We start from the raw sequence: 10461 nt of genomic DNA, 5'->3' as shown, positions 1-10461 counted from the left end.
GGTGAACGTAGTACTACGTTATTTGATACATTCAGGAAAGCTGAAAGACTATGATATTGGGTTAGATTTATAAGATATGAAGGTTGAAGTTAATTTTGATTGTCAGATATTGCAAATATTGTATGAGAGGTCTGTATCAGTGAACGTAGTATTACGTTTTTTTGTTCTGACATTAATACGTGGCTGTAAAGTTGTGTTAAGGTCACAGGATAATGGAGATAAAACACAATGTTGATGTAGTGAAAATATTTCTGGGGAGTGCAATACAGGTGAACGTAGTACTACGTTATTTGATACATTCAGAAAATCTGAAAGACTATAATATTGTGTTAGATTTATAAGATATGAAAGTAGGAATCAATGCTAATTGTTAGATACAGCAAATGTTGTGTGAGAGCTCAGTATCGTTGAACGTAGTACTACGTTGTTTGATGTGTTAAGGAAAAGAATATGAAACTGTGTTAGATTTATAAGATATGAAAGTAGGAATCAATGCTAATTGTCAGATATAGCAAATGTTGTGTGAGAGCTCAGTATCGTTGAACGTAGTACTACGTTGTTTGATGTGTTAAGGAAAAGACTATGAAATTGTGTTAGATTTATAAGATATGAAAGTAGGAATCAATGCTAATTATCAGATATAGCAAATGTTGTATGAGGGCTCTGTATTGTTGAACGTAGTACTACGTTATTTTTTTATTATGAGATAACTAAATGGTCATACAGTTGTATTAAGTTTGTAAATTAACGGAGATAAAATGCAATATTAATAGAGCTGAAATATTGTTCCTAGAAGACGCAGTACTGATAAACGTAGTACTACGTTATTTTATATCCTAAGGAAATATAAAGAGTGATAAAACTGGGTTAGATTTTTAAGACATGAAAGTAGAAGTTAATTCCAATTCTCAAATACTGCAAATGTTGTATCAGAGTTCTGTATTGTGCAACGTAGTACTACGTTATTTACTGCCAAGTAACTGCAAGAATAAAAAATATACCTAAACTTCACAAAATGAAAGAGTTAATATTGAGATACAAGTTCATGGAAATGTAATATTTTGGAACGTGGTACTACGTAATTTTAGATTCAAAAGAAATAGACTGGTACTCAATGGTTCATGAAATCAAGCGAGTCACAATTGATAATGAAATGTTTGAGGGAAACTGAATGGAGTCTAATATCGTATTATGTTTCTGTGCTGAAGGAAGGAACAAATGATGATGGAACGGCGTTACTTGGCCAAGGTTTAATACTGTTAAACGTAATACTACGTTGCTCAATCTTCATTGCAGAATGACTTTGCTTTAGCTTTCTGCAATTGTACAAACACACCTGATGGCGAAGTATCGTGACTGTTATTTCGCAGATGTTTAATATCCTTGAACGTAGTACTACGTTGCCTTTTATTTCGCTAAAATTGAGTGTGCGCGTTGCGCTGAGTTTCTGGAATTGTAGCTGCGACAGCTTATGATTGAACTGTTGCTCTGCGGAAACGGTGTATCACTGAGACTGGTAATATGTTTTCTCATTTTATAACAAGCAAAAACAAATTTGATCTTTCAATTTTTTTGTAAAAAAATGGTGATATAGTAAAATCTTTTATTCAAAATTTGTGGATTCAGCAAAAAAGCTCGTAAGTGAAAATATTTATCATAAATCCGAATTTCGTGATTGACTTTTAGAGTAAAATTGTACTTCATTGAGTAAACCGTAGTACTACGTTGTACTATATTCAGATTTCGCGAAACATCTATATCTCAACATTAGTACTATTCCATAACTGTACCATAATTTCCCGGTTCTTAGGAATACAGTCCAACGTACTACGTTCATAAAAACCATTTGCAGTATCTCAGCAAGTTATCCAAAGGTTCCCTTCCTTTAAACTTCCGGAAAATATAGAATAACGTAGTGGTACGTAACCATAAAGCAAGATAACGGAAAATCTTTCTAAACCCCGGAATCAGAGTCTCGCGCGTTTGTCGCATTTTTCAGCTTGCAATTGAATTAGTCCCATCGCTATCTTCACCCTGATCTTTTCCTTCTGGCCTTGTTCCTCTCGCAGGGACGTTTTCCCTTCCTTTTCCCCTCGTTTCGTTTTTCTCTTTCGTAAACAATCCACGTCGGATCTCTCCTGCAGCTTTTTTCTGCTCCACCCCTCGTCTGTTATTTCTCCCCACCGTTCGCGATTTGCTCTTTCTCTTTCAGCCCGGCCCTCCTTCCCCGCTGCCCCGGAACACGCATTCGTACACGTAGCGCGCTATCTTGCCGATCTAAAATTACTCCAGAAACTCGCTGTCGTCTGCCCGCGCGCCCGCGAGCTCTGCCCCGTCAGGTGGATGATCGTTCGGGGTCGACGGTTCGATTTTTCGCGACCTTGAATTTTCGGGGAAAATAGCGAATCGAGAATAGAAAACAACGAATCGGTGACAATAACGTAGTTCAGGGTTTGAAGTGGTGACTCGGATAACCTAGTTTTCGAGTTATTTCGGTGACATGGGTCAATTTTGGACTGATGTTTCTGGGGATCATGGGGGGAAAGTTAGAGATGACAACCCAGGAGTTGGCGCGTCGATTTAAAGTAAAAGAGCGCACTGTGTGCAACTTTCAGTGCAACTTTCATTTTGGCAAGTAGGAATAATAGGGACAGTGACGACTGTTGAGTGCAATTTGCTATGTATTCGAAATTTTCACATTACCATCACTATCATCAAATCTTCCAATTTTCAATATACCAGTTTCTATATTTCTCATATAATTTTTCAAGCTTTCAAATTTGTAATCTATTACATTTGCTAACTTTCCAATTTCCCAACTCTCAAGTTTTCAAACTTCTACAAGTCCTATGCAAGTTTTCTAGCCTTCACATTTGCAGTCGTCCCAATTTCCCAATTCTCAAGTTTCCAAATTTCTGTATTTTCCATATGAGTTCTCAAGCTTCCACATTTCTAACCTATTAAGTTTGCAATCCTCCCAATTCCCCAATTCTCAAGTTTCCACATTTCGAACCTATCAAGTTTGCAATCCTCCTAATTTCTTAATTCTCAAGCTTCCAAATTTCTATATTTTCTATAGGAGTTTTCAAGCTTCCACATTTCTAACCTATCATATTTGCAATCCTTCCAGTTTCCCAATTATCAAGCTTCCAAATTTCTATATTTTCTGTATGAGTTTTCAAGCTTTCACATTTCGAACCTAACATATTTGCAATCCTCCTAATTTCTTAATTCTCAAGCTTCCAAATTTCTATATTTTCCATATGAGTTCTCAAGCTTCCACATTTCTAATCTATCATATTTGTAATCCTTCCAGTTTCCCAATTCTCAAGCTTCCAAATTTCTATATTTTCTATATGAGTTCTCAAGTTTCCACATTTCTAACCTATCATATTTGCAATCCTTCCAGTTTCCCAATTCTCAAGCTTCCAAATTTCTATATTTTCTATATGAGTTTTCAAGCTTTCACATTTCCAACCTAACATATTTGCAATCCTCCCAATTTCCCAATTCTCAAGCTTCCAAATTTCTATATTTTCTATATGAGTTTTCAAACTTTCACATTTCCAACCTAACATATTTGCAATCCTCCCAATTTCCCAATTCTCAAGCTTACAAATTTCTATATTCTCTATAGGAGTTTTCAAGCTTCCACATTTCTAACCTATCATATTTGCAATCCCTCCAGTTTCCCAATTCTCAAGCTTCCAAATTTCTATATTTTCTATATGAGTTTTCAAGCTTTCACATTTCCAACCTAACATATTTGCAATCCTCCCAATTTCCCAATTCTCAAGCTCCCAAATTTCTACATTCCTCATATGAGTTCTCAAGCTTCCACAATTCTAACCTATCACATTTGTAAATGTCCCTAATTCTCCTATTTGTTGAGAACTTTAAATGTTTCTGAATTTTCAAATTTCTACAGCTCTAAGCTTTCAAATCTCCAAATTTCTAATTCACAATATTTCCACATCTCTCTATTTCTCTTGGAGTAATTGTACAAGAAAATGGCCTTCTTGTCAGTCATTCTTAGGTTACAGGATGTTCCACATAAAGTTTGACAGTGGATCCTGTATGTAGTTCCAAAACACTGTCGAAGGAACTAAAAATGCGGGTGTCAAGGAGTAAATCAATATCGTCGCTGCTTCTGACCTATCCGTTGACATCCTCCATGTGGCCCCACAGCCCGAACGTCGGGGAATTTACGATTGCGACGTGTACCATCCATCGTTTTGACAAGCCTTCTAATTTACCATATTTCCAAATCTTCCACATTTCTGACCTATTACTTGCAAATCCTCCACTTTCCTAATCCTCGAGTTTCCAAATTTCTACAGATGTCAACCCACGAGTTGGCGCGTCCAAAGTAAAGAAGCTCCCCACCGAACACTTCGTTACATTTCGGCAAATAAGAATAATGACAATAACAACTGCTAAATTCGCACTATCTCTCGAGACGTCTGTCATTGTTTTTGGCCTAATTGCGCGACCGCTCGAGCCAATACCTCTGAAAATACGTGTGACGTCCATTTTTCTATTCTGATCAATCTTCTAAACATGTCCGCCTCTTCACGCGCTAACTCGTGGGTTGACAACGGTACAGTCTTTGATCTGAATGAAGAGAGGAATCTTGTACTGCCAGGTGCAGCAGCTGCTGCTAATCACTCTGAACTCGGTTTTCTCATTTGGTGTTGATTGTTAACATTTTGAACGTTACTGATGCTGATGGAATCCGGTACGAGAATTGGGAAATAGTAGGATCGTTTTAGGTGCATTGAAATCTTTATGGTGAAGCTACTGAAGTATTTATAGGTTGAAGCATGGGATGTGTTAGGGTTGAAAGGTTGGTGCGGGAAATGGACGTATATGGTCAGACATATTGGAACATGGATTAACACTATAGGGAATTTGTTGTTATTTTTTAATTTGATGGTCAGTTTCTGTATTTTGTAATTTTACTATCATGTATAATAGAATAGTATGTATACTATTTAAAATTAGTGAAAATTTTAAACCTATCTAATCAAATATGCGACATCACAGTTCACATATGAAACCTAAATCATACGTCCACAAAAATTGAGCTCTAACTTTCATATCGATTTCAAATTACAATTAAATTTACAAATAAACATTTCTAAATCCCTGACATACCATTTCAAGTTTCGTCATTTTAACTAAATGAAATAATTTGCAGTGGCAATTAATGTCTTTGACGTAATTCATGACGCAAGTACCGAGAAAATGACACGTCAAGGGATTAACAGACCACCGCAGGGTAACGACGTCTGTAATTTATTAATTAACGAGCGATAATGCGGCAATTTGGTTCTTTAAGGGGTGCTCATGCGAGCGAAAGTGTCGTAAACGTGTCGGTCAAGTTACGGTTATAACGTAAGCGAAACACAGTGAGCACGGTATGTAAATTTCTGTAGCACATTTCACGCGCCATAAACTTATGAATGAACTGCACGGACAGTTGTCTGATTCCCGCTGAAATTGATCCATAAACATGTTAGCCAGGAATGTGGAGTGATTATAATTACATGACACGGATGATACCGTGAATGATAATACGGGGAAACTGTACGCTACGATGAGCACTCTATGGCCTTAAGCATTTGTAAACTCAATCTGTTGCAACGCCATTAGATTCTGTAGTGTTTATTTATTTATGCGAATCCCTGGGTTAATATACAAATTTAATTATTACTTTTTGTACTTTTACAGTTTTGTTTATGCTAATTATTATTGCAGTGTTCAGAAATAGATAGTTACTTAATTATTACTTTTTATACTTGCCCTCTAGTTATTTTAGGTCATAACAGCCAAAATAAGAGGTTCACGCGAAAAATGTATATAACAATTTTTGTAGAGCTCTTTATGAGCTTCATTTTTGATTGCAAACTTTTTTCTGTAGAATCAATATCTTCGGGTATATACAGGAACAACTGTAAAAAACTTTTCAAGGGTGCTGAGGAACAATTTGGGGAACGACATTGAATAATATTTGTTACAACAGCCGAACTAATAGGTTTAAATCAGAAATGTATAGAACCTTTTTTGTAGAGCTACTTATAAGCTTCATTTCTTGTTTCAAACTTTTTGCTGTAAAATCAATATTATAGGATATATTCAGTAAGAAACTTTGAAGTGGGTAGAGGAGCAAACGGGAGTTTGGCGTAAAAAATCCTTTAACGGGTTTTCTTCTCTAATCAGGGTCATAGCAGGCGAACTAATATGTTTACGTAAAAAATGAATATAACCTTCTTTATAGAGTTACTTATAAGCTCAACTTTTTGCTTCAAACTTTTTTCTGTAAATTCAATATTTTCGGATATAATCAGTGAGAAGTGTAAAAAACTTTGATGGGTATTAGGGAACGAGTTGGGGAAAGACATTTAATAATATTTGCTATAACATCTAAAATAATAAGTTTACGTCAAAAGTGTATATAACCTTCTTTGTAGAGCTGTTTGAGACCTTGATTTTTTATTCGAAACTTTTTTCTGTAAAATCAATATTTTTGGATATATTCAGTATGGACTGTAAAAAACTTTGAAGGGTACTGAGCAACGAGTTGGGGAATGATATATAATACTCGTCATAACATCAAAAATAATAAGTTTACGTCAGAAATGTATAGAACCTTTTTTGTAGAGCTGTTTATGACCTTAATTTTTTGTTTCAAACTTTTTTCTCTAAAATCAACATTTTAAGTATTAGGAGTTAAGAAAGTAACAAAAATCTATGAAAGTGAAAAAATGAGACTGAAAAATCTATTTAAATGATTGGTTAAAAAATGGCGATGAAAAATGTATTTAAATTAGTGAAAGAATGGCAGTGAAAAAGCAATTTAAATTAGCGAGAAAATGGTGAAAAATGTATTAAAATCAAAAGTTCGAACTCGGTCGTCGAATGAAGGTGCATCGTCACGTGTACAAGTTTCAAGAATAAATTTACCTAGCGAATTTGAACGCACCTGTTCACCGTGTCGTGTGTGCGTGTCTCACCCCTCAACCCCTTGATCGATCCGTAGGAAGTTTGGACGACGTTCACGAGCACTCGGTGGTGATCCGTACGCGCTTCCACATGCCACTGGGTGGCCTACATCCGAAGTTAAATCCACACCGTGTTCCAGTCTATTATAAATTGGACTGCCGGGGCCGTAAGTGCCACAAGCGAGATAGTGGAACCGACTGAGAACGCTTTATTATATCGCACTCAGCGCGATGGTCTCAGGCTACTTGGAGAGAACCCATCGGACACTTTTCTAGCATCACTTTCGGTGCTTTGTTTAACTTGGGTTGAAATGAACGAGTCAATATTACGGCACTTAGGTTGAAATAACAGAGATGTGCGTGAAATTCGAAATAAATGATGGTTGAATATATGACCGCTATATGGCCGTATATTGAAAATGGAGAAAATGAGATAATAACTACAATAGATATACACTTACAACGTAAAAGTATAATTTCAAGTAATTATAAATATGAGCTAAATAATTTTTGTAGAAACCCAAAAGAATTTCAGCAAAATTTTCTTTTTAACCTCGAGTTATTCGTCGTGCCTTTATAGCAGAATTTTATAGAGAAATTTCAGGTATAAAAGGCGCATGAAATTTTCTATCGTCCCAAAGGTGTTCCGTTTAATATTTCCGTGGATGTCATAGCAATTCCAAAGTGACGACCGATCAATAAACGTGGTCGACCACAAAAACCGATAAAACTGCCATCTGGAAATCGTACGTGCATCCTCAGACGTTCTTTCGTTTCGATCGTAGCTGCCTTGGAATATTAAAAGCCAGCCAATATTGCATTTCTACGGAAATACAACTTCTATTTGCACGCTGAGATTCGAGTCAACGATCAAGTGCCAAAATAGTTCCATTAATATTCGCGTACTTAGGATAATTCGGTACGTAATGATACAACTGCAACATTGTTTGGCAACTGGGTTAAAATTAACAGAGAATTTCACTCATTTACCAAACTCATTTCGCTATTTCATTCGTTTATAAATTACAGAATTCGTCGTTTTTCAAAATTCGAAATTCTTCATTTTTAAATTATAAAATTTAGAGGGTTGTAATAATTGGACACAAATGTTACATATTTATTTATTTACACACCTGACATTACTTAAGTATGATGACATGTAATATGTTGCTTTAGGAAGAATGAAAATTTCAGAAAAGTTCAGAAGTAAATGAACTTTCACTTATATCAAATCTTCACTTATAAGAGCGGGAAATAGAAGAACTCTTGAATATATTAAGATAGTTTTATTGGAACTTGTGTTAGTTTCGATTGAGATGTACGTTCATTTATGTATTATCAAATTGTGTTTGAGGAGATAGAAATTTTCTATAACAAAATTATTTTTTTTATTCAAACTATGAAGATTTTTGTATAATTCACTTTGCACTTACTTTACATTTATTTAAAATGTGAGATGAGAAAAATACATAACGCTATTTTGTGTCAAGTTTCATTAATTACTTCTTATGTAATATTTTCAATTTGTAAATATTAAGAATGTGGAGCACATTTGATTTCTAATTTTGAAACTTTAAAATTGTCCAAATCCCCTAACTTTTAATATCGAACATTTTGATCTCCTAATTTCTAGTTTAAAAATTTCAAAAATATACAAATCTATTAACTTTTACTTTTAAAACTTCAAAAATGTCCAAATTCCATAATTACTTATTTCAAAACATCAAAAATCCTTACATACCTCAAATCCTATTTTCAAAACTTCAAAAATGTTCAAATTCCCTAGATTCTACTTTCGAAACTTCAAAAAGATCCAAATTCCCTAGATTCAACATTAAAAACTTCAAAGATATCCAAATCCCCTAATGCCTTACTTTCAGAGCTACAAAACTGTCCAACTACCTAAATTCTTAATTCTCACATCTCAAAAATATAAAAAATCCCTAGATTTCTACTTCTACACATCAGTAACATGCAAATCCCCTAACTCCAGCCTTCACAACTTCAAGAATACCTAATTCCCCTTATTCCTAATTTCAATAGACCTAAATCTCAATCAAGTTATCAAAAACCTCCAAATCCCTTAAAATCCCTAACACCCATTTTTAAACCTCCAAAAATCTCCAAAAATTTCCACACCTCCAAAATTCTAAAATTCCACACCCTCCGTGTACAATCAATATTAAAATCGAGGCGAGATTTCCGTCCGGAATTCGCCGTTTCCGAACGTTCCCTCTCTCGTTTCCCTCATCACAGGCATACGCGTCGCGCGTGAAATTCCCTAGGAGCCGGTGATGTGTCCCGCTTGTCCGAAATTGCACCGTTTGTGATCGACGGAATATGCATATCGTCGGGGAGCGTAAAAAAATTGCATCTTCCGTGGAGATACGTATGCATATGCATAGATCCGTGAAACAACGGGCTTTCGGGCGCCACGCGTGCCACGGGCAGGGGGCGTGCGCGCCATCACCGTCGGCCATTGTGTACAGCCTTCATTCTCTTCCTCGTAGGGCAGCCAGCTTTTAATTAACCCGTTTGTTTGCCCACGCTGGAATTCCCGAATCGTTGTGCACGCGCCGTCCGCGAAATTGCATTTTTCTTCGTCGGCCATTCTTTGGACACCTGCGTATCGCGGAGGGTATGCACGAGTAAGGTGGTCAGATCGGGCGTTTGTACAACGTTAACTTCGCAAACATAATTTTATCGCGGAACGCTGTTAGCGTTTGACTCGAAAGTTTCGCGAAACGTGAATTAATTTTCACGAAATTAAAACTTGACCCTTTGAACTCGAAGGTATTTTGCTGGTGATCCTAACAATTTTTGACAAAGCTAATTCTTTTGAAGTTATTCCTCTGTTATTAGTTTACGCTGGTGTTTGTACGTTCATTGCACTCTAGATTTAATGAAAAAGTACTTTTTTTTGTCGAGTTTAATGAAATTGTGAGATTCAGCACTTTTTGAAAAGGGGTTAAATACTCTTTTTTTGTATAATAACATTTTTGTGGTGGGAATGTACGACTTTCGTTATGTAATAACACAAACAGTGAATTTTTAAAAATATTTTACTCTAAAGTGCGTCACGAATTTGGCATGTGTGCGTCACGAGTGCGTCTTGAATGCGTTATGAATGCATCACGAGTGCATCACGAGTGCATCTTGAATGCGTCACGAGTGCATCTTAAATGCGTCATGAATTCGTCATGAGTGCGTCACAAGCGATTTGCGAGTGCGTCATGAGTGTGTCACAAGTGCATCGCGAATGCGTCGTGAGTGCATCACGAGTGCGTCACTAATGCATCGTGAGTGCGTCACAAGTGCATCTTAAATGCGTCACAAATTCGTCGTGAGTGCATCACGAGTGTGTTATGAATGCGTCATGAATGCGTCACAAGAGATTTGCGAGTGCGTCATGAGTGTGTCACAAGTGCATCGCGAATGCGTCGTGAGTGCATCACGA

At 36.2% G+C, this 10461-nt stretch overlaps 1 protein-coding gene across 2 annotated transcripts in view; it reads left to right on the top strand.

Annotated features, from left to right (window-relative positions):
* Nucleotides 1–10461, top strand: part of Ror (tyrosine-protein kinase transmembrane receptor Ror) — a 344042-nt gene that overhangs the window by 147054 nt on the left and 186527 nt on the right. The gene's annotated exons all lie outside the window — the stretch shown is intronic.

This window comes from Megachile rotundata, chromosome 15 (assembly GCF_050947335.1).
Source record: "Megachile rotundata isolate GNS110a chromosome 15, iyMegRotu1, whole genome shotgun sequence".
Lineage (NCBI taxonomy): Eukaryota > Metazoa > Arthropoda > Insecta > Hymenoptera > Megachilidae > Megachile > Megachile rotundata.
The sequence above is the reverse complement of the archived record's forward strand: the minus strand, read 5'-3'. Positions and strand labels throughout refer to the sequence as shown.